This window comes from Hemiscyllium ocellatum, chromosome 12 (genome assembly GCF_020745735.1).
Source record: "Hemiscyllium ocellatum isolate sHemOce1 chromosome 12, sHemOce1.pat.X.cur, whole genome shotgun sequence".
In the NCBI taxonomy this organism is placed as follows: Eukaryota; Metazoa; Chordata; class Chondrichthyes; order Orectolobiformes; family Hemiscylliidae; genus Hemiscyllium; species Hemiscyllium ocellatum.
The window spans coordinates 65,350,217-65,360,160 of record NC_083412.1 but is presented as its reverse complement, the minus strand read 5'-3'; the positions used below and the strand labels follow the sequence as shown (position 1 = coordinate 65,360,160).

The following is a 9,944-nucleotide window of genomic DNA, read 5'->3' as shown; positions in this document are numbered from 1 at the left end:
CTCATTCCTAATACATAGCCTCTTCCCCCACTCATTCCTAATACACCCCCACCCCCCAAACTCACATTCCTGATACACATCTGCAGCCCCCACACACTCCCCCACTCATTCCTAACGCACACTGCTCCCCACTTCCCACTCCCTACTCATTCCTAATACATATCCCCACTCCTCACACCCACCCTCTTCCCCCACTCATTCCTAATACACGCCCCCAACCCCATAACACTTATTTCTAATACAATCCCTGCACCTAAACACACCTCCCCAATACACTCCCCTACCCCACATCTCCCTTCTACATTCCCCCATAAACTGCCCCTCACACCCCCCCACACATATACCTCCACTATACAATCTTCACACAAGCCCCCCAAAACACTTTCCCTCACACACCCCACCTCGCACGTACACACACCTCTCCCCACTTTAGCACTCTCCCCAATGCACTCCCCTTTCCCCACACGACAACTCCTCACTCCCGTAAACTCTCATACACTCTCACTCTACCCACGCACTCCCCACACACGCAACACCCCTCTGCCCCTTGTGCAAACTCATTTGCCTGCCGTGCACACTTACTCTCCCTCCACTCCCCCACTGTGCACACCTCCCTCATTCTCCCTCTCTACTCCCATGCACAGCCCCCTCTCACTCTCCCACACACACTACCCCCTCATACACACCCTTCATTCTCCCCATTCTCCCCCATACACACACCCTCTTGCCATGCACACCCTTTCTCCCCCATGCACACCTCCCTCATCCCCCCCACACATACACACACACCTATTGCACCCCCCACACATATCCCTCACTCTTCTCCACTCACCCCAATGCATATTCCAACTATCCCCATGTATATACCCTCGCCCCACCATGCAAACCCCTCCACTCCTCCGCAAGCAATCCCCACATCCAGCCTGTCTTCCCCAACATGCACACCCTGACACACTCCCTCTCCCTCCCGCTAACCCGCACACCACTCTCTACCCACGTGCACCCCTCTTCCCCCCCATACACGCCCTCTCTCCAACCTCCATTTGGTCCTACATCTCTCACCTCACCTCCCTTGCGCCACCTCCCCTCCACACCTCTAAGGCCCCATTGCCTGACTGCCCCCTCCATAGCTCTCCCCCTCTCTGCCCCTTCTCCATCTATGCCTCTACCAACACTCTGCCCCTTCCCCATCTTTGCTCCTCCCCCCTCTCTGCCATTCCCCTGTCTGAGCCCCTTCCCCCTCTGTTGCTAACCCTCTACCCCTCCCTCTCAACATACTCTCAACACAACCTTTGCAACCAACCCTCAGTAGCAGCACTGTCTGCCATCTACAAGACGTAGAGCAGAAATTCACCAATACTCCTTTGATAGCATCTTCAAAACCCAAGACCACTATCGTCCAGAAGGACAAAGGCAACAGATATATGAGAGCACCACAATCTGCAAGTTTCCCTCCCAGCCAATCACCATCCTAATTTGGGAACATATTATGGAAAAGGAACATCCTTCTGTGTCACTGGGTCAAAATCCTGGAACACCAACCTTAATCTCATTTAGGGTGTACCTTTACCAATGGACTGTCGCTATTTAAGAAAGCTACTCACCACCTCCTTCTCAAAGGCAACCAGGAATGGACAATAAATAGTAGTCTAGTCAGTGTCACCCACATCCCATGAATGAATACGAAACAAAAAGTAGGCATGGCTTATTGTTTTTTTTATTTATACATTTTGTGGGATGTGGGCATGGCTGGCTGGCCAATGTTTATCGCCCATCTTTAGTTGCCCTTGAGAAGGTGGTGGTGAGCTGCCTTCTTGAACTGCTGCAGTTCATGTGCTGTAGGTGATACTTCAGGATTTACACCCAGCCACAGTGAAGGAACGGTGATATATTTCCAAGTCCGGATAGTGAGTGGCTTGGAGGGGAACTTGAAGGTGGTGGTATTCCCATATATCTACTACCCTTGTTCTTCTAGATGGAAGTAGTCATGGGTTTAGAAGGTACTGTTTGAAGATCTTTGGTGAATTCCTGCAGTGCATCTTATGGACAGTACACACTCCTGCTCCAGAGTGGTGGTGGTGGAGCGAGTGGATGCTTATAGATGCAGCATCAATGAAGCGGGCCGCTTTGTTCTGGATGGCATCAAGCTTCTCGAGTGTTGTTTGGGCTGCACTCATCCAGGTAACTGGGGACTATCCATTCAGCCTTTTCCATGATTGAGTATAGTCAATTATGTAGAGGGCACAAATCTAAGGCACAGAATTTATAGCAAACGTTTACAGTGTGCTGTATCTGAAAAACATTGAAAACTATCTTGATCGTCTGTTGAGTCTTTCATCTGTTCAAATACCATGATGGTTTCACTTCTTTCATGTGTAAATCACAAAACTTTTTTAAAAAGAGAAAAAGTTGCATTCTCAGGTTAACTGTAACAATTGGTGTTAGCGAGACAATATGTTGAAGGTGTTAGCTCCCTGTGTTCTCTGTCTGTGCCATGATGTTTAGATTGATTCTAATCTAAAAAGTGAGATAACAGAGGTTTACATGAATTCATGTACTATTCCACAACCACCCGATGAAGGAGCGTCGCTCCGAAAGCTAGTGTGCCTCCAATTAAACCTGTTGGACTATAACCTGCTGTTGTGTGATTTTTAACTTTGTTTTGGCAGAGTACCGAAGAGCCAGTTAGTGCTTTCATGTGATCCAGCCAGACTTCATAAATAGCTAATCAGTTATGTGCTATAATCATTGAGTCTGTGCCCTTTGGACTCCATAGTGTAGAATACAAACAAGATGATGAATTTTAGGTAGATTTTCATTCTAGCCTTTAAAGTAAAAACTGATCCATCTGATCTTGCTCCTATCCCTCTTGCCTGGATACCTGTTAAGAGGAGCATTTCTCAAGTTTGAGGTAACTCAGAATTCACTAGTGTTTCCACTTTCAAATACATTATATAACATGGGTGCTAATTCCCTAACAAAGATACCCCATCCCCACCACTGCCTGGAGGTGGGTAAGAAATTCAGTCATAAGTGTGTTAAAGACAACTGGCTGCTAAGCTTGTTGGCTACTCTCCAAAAATAGCAGCCAGTAGATCCAAAATCACTGAGCCGTTTCCGCCTGTAGAAAATAGTGCATCTAACTTCTGCATTGCTTCTCAGAAAAGGCACTTACCCTCCTCTCAGGTTGTTGCTTTTTAGTGTAAAATCTTGAAAGTTATGTGAGACCTTTTTTTAAATACATTAACCAGCCAGTGAATATGTAAACCATCACATTTTTATTTAAAAAGAATACTTAGAACTAGGGTTGCCTATTCTGATGGGAATTAGTCTTGAAAGTTCAAAAATGAGGCACTTGCCTGCAGTTTGCAAATTTTACTCTATTTACTTGGGTATCTTGGTGTTGAGCATCTTTACACTGCATTAACCATTAAAAATAGGTTTATTCTCAAACAATAGTAGAGTATTTATTGAAAGTAGGAAAATATAACATGATCCTACCATTCCTCTATTGTGCTTTCTCTAAGCCTTTACCATCTAGAAGAATTGTGCTCATATATTCACTTGTTACGGCCCCATCTGTTACCTCTTGAAATCTCCTATAACCCTGACAGATGTTCTCTCCAATCAAGTACACTGAGAAAACAGGCACTTTGGCAACATGCAGCAAATACTGTAGTATCCATAACGTGGGAAGTTTGGATAAAAGTAACCAGCAGAGACACAGAAACCTAGGACAACAGCAAATAGCAGCTTCAAGGAGATAGTGAGGACTGTAGATGCTGGAGAGGCAGAGTGTGGCACTGGAAAAAGTTCAGCAGGTCAAGCAGCATCCAAGGAGCAGGAGCGTCGATGCTTTGGGCAGGACCCTTCAATACTCTCCTGCTGCTCGAACGCTGCTTGACCTGCTGTGCTTGTTCCAGTGCCAGGCTATTCAACCCTTCAAGTCTGCTCTGCCATTAAATATGATCATGGCTCATCATCCAGTTCTGTACCCTGTTCTGGATTTCTGCCCACACCCTTTGATCACTTTAGATCTAATAAGTATATCTAATTCCTTCTGGAAATAATTTGATGTCTTGCCCTCAACCACTTTCTGTGGCATCAATTTAACAAGTTCACTACTCTCTGGCTGATGAATTTCACCTCATCACAGTTCTAAATAGCCTACTCCATATAGTTAGACTGCAGCCCCCCGATTCTGGCCTCCCCAATCATCAAGAACATCCTTTCTGCACTTGTCTTGTCCTGCAACAGTTTTACAGGTTCCCATGAGATCCACCCTAATTCTTCCAAACTCCAGTGAATATAGTCCTAACCGATCCAGTCTCACTTCATAGGTCAGTCCTGCCATCCCAGAAATCAGTCTGGTAAACTTGTATTGCACTCCTTTCATAGCCAGAACATCCATCCTCAGATAAGGAGACCAAAACTGCACACAATATCCCAGGTGTAGTCTCACCAAGGCCCTGTACAATTGTAGCATTACATCCCCGTTCCTGTACTTGAATCGTTTCACTGTGAAGGCCAACTTACCAGACTTCAACACAACCTAATTAAATGAATCCTGTGCTATGAACCCCATGCCTCCTGGACTCATCGTCCATTCCTGGAAAGAAAGAGACCTGTTAATGTTTAATTAATGGACCCTGGAGGACGAGACCTGACACTAAGAAGCAGATTCTTCAATGAGTAGACCAATCCCTAATGAACAGAGATAAGCTCATAGCAACTTACTCTGTTGTAAATATCATAGTTTAGTCAGTAAAATTCTAGTAATACACTTATTTGGGGCTAAGTATAATTTTGTTCTGCCAACTTGCAGCTAAACCCTGAAGTAGGTGCATGGGGTGAGTATGGGAGCAGATGAGTGCACACCCTAATAAATAAACAAAAACTGCGCCAGATTGGAGATACCTCAGTGGCATGGAGACCTTTAAAACCTAGAGATGGGTTTCCACACTTTTCAGATAAGCAGCCAGCTGGCCAACAAGAAAATATTTCTTGTATATTGCCTGAATGCAGAATGTGAAAGTTATTATTTGCCACAACAGAGTGAAGTAATCTGCCAACGAATGGATTAATAAAAATGATTGCGTGTTGAGACTGGAAATAAGACTGAACAGTGCAATGATAATTTAAACAAAAAGACATGAAGAAGTACATTGTTGCAGTGAGTTTGCTGCAGACAGGTTAGCCTGGAGTTGTTCTCTATGTCTGGCTCGTTGGTCTAGGGGTATGATTCTCGCTTAGGGTGCGAGAGGTCCCGGGTTCAAATCCCGGACGAGCCCTAGTTTTTTAAATTCAGGCCCCGGCCACTTTTTTTCTCTCCCTGGCGGTTTTCTGACGAATGTTTGAAAAGAATATCCGAGGTGAGCACGTCATGAATTGAAATAAATAATTTTGGGGTAAAAAAAACAACGTTTAAATAAAAGCAGGGCTCGTCCGGGATTTGAACCCGGGACCTCTCGCACCCGAAGCGAGAATCATACCCCTAGACCAACGAGCCAGCTGCCATCTTACTCCCTGGCAGCCGCTTTCTCCATCTCCGCCGCTCCGACTTCACCTTCGCATTCTCCTCCAGCTCCTGCACCGGCTCCGAATGAGAATAATCGACTTCTCCGCCCAACCCGAACCCGGAACCCCTCACCCCGGAGCCGGGAGCCGCTGACAGGAGACCCCCGCCGCCCCCATCTCCCCCCCCCGGCGCCAGGGGCTCAGCACGACCCGCAGGAGAAAGCGGGGCCGTTCCGCCGCAGCGCCATCCAGTGGTCCTACAAGGCGGTGCCTCCATGTGACTATACCGCCACCAAGTGGCGGCGCGGGGAACTACCTCCCTCTCGCACTCTAGCCCCACCCTGTGGCAATGCCAAGTATTGAACCTCCGACCATCTTTTGTAGATTGTGGGCAATGTCATTTCAGTGCTACAGCCGTAATTCCTGTATTTGCCACGATGTAGCAATGTGGTATTATATATGAATTCTGCAGAGGGTAAGTGGCTAAAGTCTTAGTTATTTGACGGCACTGAACTCCATTTAAATTGCAAATAACAGCAGAGATTGGCAATAAAGCGTGACATTCTGAAATATGAAATATCCAATACATTTGAAATGGAAAAATAACAAGGGACACTAATAGGTTGCAGAAATAACTTACAGCTCTTTGAATTCAATGAAACATCCAAAGGCAGGTCACAAGAGTATTATGAAATTAAATATGACATTGAGCCACAAGAGGAGATTTTGGTCAGATCACCAAAAGTTTGGTCAAAGGCACTGATTTTAAAGAGAATCTTAAAGAGGAAAGTGAAATTTGAGAAGCAGAGAGGTGTAGGGAGGGTTTTCCAGAGCTTAAGGCCTAAGTAACTGAAGGCATGGCATCCCATTGTGCAGCAATTAAAATTAGGGGCGTTCAAGAGGTCAGAGTTACAGGAGTGCAGATACCTTCAGGCTGGAGGAGATTACAGAGATAGGGTGGGATGAGGCATGGAGGGAATTGAAAACAAGGATGAGATGGATTGAAGATGGTGGGGTAAGAATGGAACTTGGAGCTGTGACCAGAAAGAAAGTCTTCAGTCCTTCCCATATTTAACTGAAGGGAATTCCTACTTACCTAGTATTGGATGTTGGATAAGTCTGATAATTTAACAAGAGTGGGGGCATTGAAGTAGATAGTTGTGAGGTAGAGCTGCGTATTGTCAGTACACACGTGACACCCTCTGCTGTGATTATGGATATCAAGAAGCAGATTGAAAATATTAAAGAGGAGGGAGCTAAGGATAGATCCTTGCTGACACCAGAGGTAACAAAACAGAAGCAGGAACAAATAGTTCTCTAAGTTCTGGATGTAGGTTTGCTCACTGAGCTGCAAGGTTTGTTTTCAGAGGTTTCAGCACCATAGTAGATAACATCATCAGTGAGCCTCCAGTGAAGCACTGGTGTTACAGACCCACTTTCTATTTCTATTCACATAAATAGAAAGCAGATCACTAACACCAGTGCTTCACTGGAGGCTTAATAATGATGAAACGTCTGAAAACGAACCTTCCAGCTCAGTGAGCAAACTTACATCTCTGCCGCCTCTGTTCTGATGATGTCCACCAGTCACAACATGACTCCTCGAGTGGGGTTTGTTGGTTTGGTACATGACTTTATCAATGAGGAGAAAGTGAGGACTGCAGATGCTGGATTGATCAGAGTTGAGAGTGGGGTGCCTGAAAAGTACAACAGGTCAGGGAGCATCCGAGGGGTTGGAGAATCAATGTTTTGGGCAAGGGCCCTTCCTCAGGAATAAGGCTTGTAACCCGAGGGGATGGAGAGATAAATGGGAGAGGGGTGGGGCTGTGGGGAAAGTGGCTGAGAGTGTGATAGGTAGACAGAAGTGGGGGTAATGGTGATAGGTTGGAGAGGAGGTTGGAGCAGATAGGATGGAAAGAAGATGGACAGGTAGGACAGGTTATGAAGGCGGTGCCAAGTTGGAAGGGATATGGTGGGGGGAGGGGAAATGAGGAAATTGGTGAAATCCACATTGATGTCGTGTGGTTGGAGGGTCCTGGAAGATGAGGCATTCTTTCTCAAGGTTTCGGGTGGTAAGGGTGTGGCGATGAAGGAGGCGCAGATCCTTGACAGAGTGGGAGGGGGAGTTGAAGTGTTCGGCCACAGGGTGGTGGGGGTAATTGGTGCACGTATCATGGAGGTGTTCTCTGAAATGATCTGCAAGTAGATGTCTTGCCTCCCCAATGTAGAGGAGATCACATTGGGAGCAACGCATACAGTAAATGATATGTGTGGAAGGGCAGGTAAATCTCTGATGGATGTGGCAGGCTCCTTTGGGGTCTTGGACGGAGGTGAGGGGGAGATGTGAGTGCAAGTTTTGCATTTTCTGTGGTGGCTGGGGAAGGTGTTGGGAGGGGAGAGTGGGTTGGTGGGGGTTGTGGACCTGACAAGGGAGTCGCGGAGGGAATGGTCTTTACGGAAAGCGGATAGGGGAGGGGAGGGAAATTTCTTCCAGCCTATTTGCTCCACCCTCCTCTCCGACCTTTCACCATCAGCCCACACTTCCATCTACCTATCAGATTCTCAGCTATCTTCCCCCCAGCACCCCCCCAACCCCCTCCCTCCCCTCATTTATCTCTCTACTCCCTCAGCTCACAAGCCTCATTCCTGATGAAGGGCATTTGCCCAAAACGTCCATTCTCCTGCTCCTCGGATGCTGCCTGACTTGCTGTGGTTTTCCAGCACCACACTCTCGACATACGACTGTGTATGGCTGATCTAGTTCAGTGCCTCTACTGCTGGCACTTTCTGCCAGAATGATTTCTAAACTGTGCATTTCCTTGATGACTGCAGAAGCCACACCTTCCCCATCTCTTGCTATATGTTTGGGTGCTCCAGTGATTACATATGTTTATACTTAGACCTTTAAACACTGTCAGCCTGTGCAGAGCACTTTATACTTACCTCCTTCCTTCATTAGCTCTTTGATACTATAGTCCCTGGTTTATCTCATGAATCTTTCTGGTAAGGTTCCATGGGAGCAGAGTAAAAAATGAGGTCTGCAGATGCTGGAGATCACAGCTGCAAATGTGTTGCTGGTCAAAGCACAGCAGGTTAGGCAGCATCTCAGGAATAGAGAATTCGACGTTTCGAGCATAAGCCCTTCATCAGGAATGCATTTTTAAAAATCACATCTTTACCATTTGCCCTACATATGAAATGGTCAATGGGTTGTGTAGGATTCTGTCTAAATTGCATGAATTCCAGTCAATGAATGCACAAGTTTCATCTGACTTAGTCATCAAAATGGGGCACATATCTTTTGAGGATCTTTTAGCTCTTTGGCTGTTAACCTCAATATGTTAAAGTTAAAAATCACATAACACCAGGTAATGGTCCAACCGGTTTATTTGGAAGCACTAGCTTTCAGAGCACTGCTGCTTCATCATCAACCATCTGATGAAGGAGCGTCGCTCCGAAAGCTAATCTGCTTCCAAATAAACCTGTTGGACTATAACCTGGTGTTGTGTGATTTTTAACTTTGTCCACCCCAGTCCAACACTGGCTCCTCCAAATTGATGTGTTAAGTCTATGTAGACTTTCAATACTCAACTGATAAGCAGCTTTTAAAGGCTTGCTTTCCTGCATAAGACACACTCCAGTCTCGAAACTATTTCAGCATTTAGAATTTTATTAGGAGATCTGTGTCCTACTTTAAGGTAGAGAACATTAGGGACATTGTGACAACATGCGTGTCACCTCCTCTTGCTTGTGATCAATTCACACACCCTGATCACTTACCTTTCTCAAATGAGTAAAACTGGTCTCTCAATATAGCAAGCAACATTACTGGATTATCAGCAGTCGCCAAGAGTGTGTGTTATCTCATGCACATTGTCTCATGCACTGACTGTCAACCGTGAATTTCACATGGAGAGTAAGTTGCTTGCTGATTACTCAAACATGATAAACCACATCAACGCAGTGCTTTCCGCTGCTGTTCACCATGTCATGTTAATGATAATGCGCCAATGATCGATTGCTAGTCAGAGGTTAATGAACTCCATGGGTTTTAACCATTGTAAAATGGTATGAAGCAGACAAGTTATGAAGCGGACAGGACAGCAACAAACTGTTTCCTGTGAGTGCAATCAACTTGCAGAGAGAGCTGCAATGTCACTATATGTTACTATACTGACACTATGTGGAGTCCTTCAAGGTGGAATCCCTTAAAGGCAAGATTCACACAGTGGAATGCAGCAGAGGGAACTGATTGGATTGTCGCAGTCCTAGTGAGAATACGTCCTGCAGCTCCCCATGGTGTTGTTGGAAGTGAGAATGAAGAGACAGGAGAGTGGGACTAAAGGTGACCATTTTGCACTAAAGAAGGTATGGGCTTTCCTTGCAATCCAGGATGATCTTCAAACAGTTTAAGCAGCCAGGCACAG

At 45.9% G+C, this 9,944-nt stretch overlaps 2 non-coding genes across 2 annotated transcripts; one reads left to right on the top strand and one right to left on the bottom strand.

Moving 5' to 3' along the window:
- Positions 1-5,219: 5,219 nt before the first annotated feature.
- trnap-agg (transfer RNA proline (anticodon AGG)) lies at positions 5,220-5,291 on the top strand. Its single transcript has one exon. It is a non-coding gene; the product is annotated as a tRNA-Pro (tRNA).
- A 146-nt stretch (positions 5,292-5,437) lies between these two features.
- On the bottom strand, positions 5,438-5,509 carry trnap-cgg (transfer RNA proline (anticodon CGG)). Its single transcript has one exon. It is a non-coding gene; the product is annotated as a tRNA-Pro (tRNA).
- Positions 5,510-9,944: the final 4,435 nt, after the last annotated feature.